Below are 1,608 nucleotides of genomic sequence, written 5' to 3'. Positions count from 1 at the left end.
GTTATATCACTCCTATAGTGGTGAGGCTGTTGAATTTCTCTATACAGTTCTCTAACTTGTCCTCACGACTACAGTTTTCATTCCTTTTACACAGGTTTTTCACTGAATTGTAGACAAATCTGTGCTCTTCCTGGCAGTATAACTGTGGAAGCAAATGGATTCACAGAAGATGCACAGTGCGCTGTAGAGTGACAAGTGCCAACCAACTGCCGCATTGACTCCTGTATGTATGTAAACAGTACTATGCAGGTGGTCATAACGTTATGCCTGATGGGTGTATACTCGAGATGAAATATTATAGCCCAATCTTCTTCATCATTGTCATCAGACAAACCCCACCAATAATCTTTCTTTAAGTAGTAGGCTACTAGTAACTTTAGCCCAGAAATGAGATGCACTAGCCATATAAGTGAGAGCTGAACTTGTTCCAGAAGTAATTTCCCCCATTTATTTTTTAACATAAGTCTCCCTCTCTGTGAATTTAATTTTTAATATAGGCCATGCACACTGGATGGTAAGGGTATTTTTAAAAAATTGCAAAAAATACTGATTCTTTTGTATTATGTAAAAGAGAGGTAGTGGCACCAAATCTGGCACTGGTGTCACCATCTGTGAGATGTGTTGCCACCAGTGTGAAATGTTAGTCTGGAGTCCTGCCATTTTTGATTCAATTATACATTCCTAGGCTAAGCTCCTTAGTACTATTTAAGCTTTACTAGTAAGCTCTGCCAAACATAAAACAAAAAATGAAAAGCAAGGTATAACATAAATGTACAAACCATATCTTTAAAAGAGTTGATGTCCTTCACTTCCAATTCTGCTGTCTTGTCCTGTGCCCTGGCAGCATGTTCTATTGCATCCTATGGGGGTTTCCTGCATCTCATTGGAGCCATTGCAGCCTATACTCAAACACAGACCAGTTTTTATTTAACCAGATACCTCCATAAATCTTACACTTTACCCACTGTAATGTAACCAGATACTGTTGCTGGTTACAGTTTGGTACATACAAGCAATAACAACTAGTATATCCCAGTTTTAACTCTATGATTTATGAATAGATGGAACACAAATTGCTGCATAAACCAAAGGCACACTGTAGATGTTTCAAAACAACAATGCTCTGTTTATTCTCTCTTCATGTTCTACTACAAAGCATTGAGTTTGTTCAGTCTGAAGCAAAAGACAAGATCTACAACACACACTGCTCAAGAGAAAACTCTTTCATTGGGTACAGTGGTTGTTTTCATTCTGGCCGTGGAACACTGGACCAGCTCTATACCCTCCTCGGGGTGGTGGAGGGTTCATGGGAGTCCACATGTGTTTCATGGATGTGGAGAAGGCATTCAACCGTGTCCCTTGTGGCACCCTGTGGGGGGTGCTCTGGGAGTACGGGGTCCAGGGCCCTTTGCTGAAGGCCGTCCAGTCCCTGTACGACCGGAGCAGGAGCTTGGTTTGCATTGCCGGCAGTAAGTTGAACTTGTTTCCAGTGCATGTTGGACTCCAGCAGGGCTGCCCTTTGTCACCGGTTCTGTTCATTATTTTTATGGACAGGATTTCTAGGTGCAGCCAGGGGCCGGAGGGAGTCCGGTTTGGGGACCACAGGAT

Source organism: Monopterus albus, unplaced genomic scaffold (genome assembly GCF_001952655.1).
Source record: "Monopterus albus unplaced genomic scaffold, M_albus_1.0 scaffold223.1, whole genome shotgun sequence".
In the NCBI taxonomy this organism is placed as follows: domain Eukaryota; kingdom Metazoa; phylum Chordata; class Actinopteri; order Synbranchiformes; family Synbranchidae; genus Monopterus; species Monopterus albus.
This window is presented reverse-complemented; position numbering follows the sequence as displayed.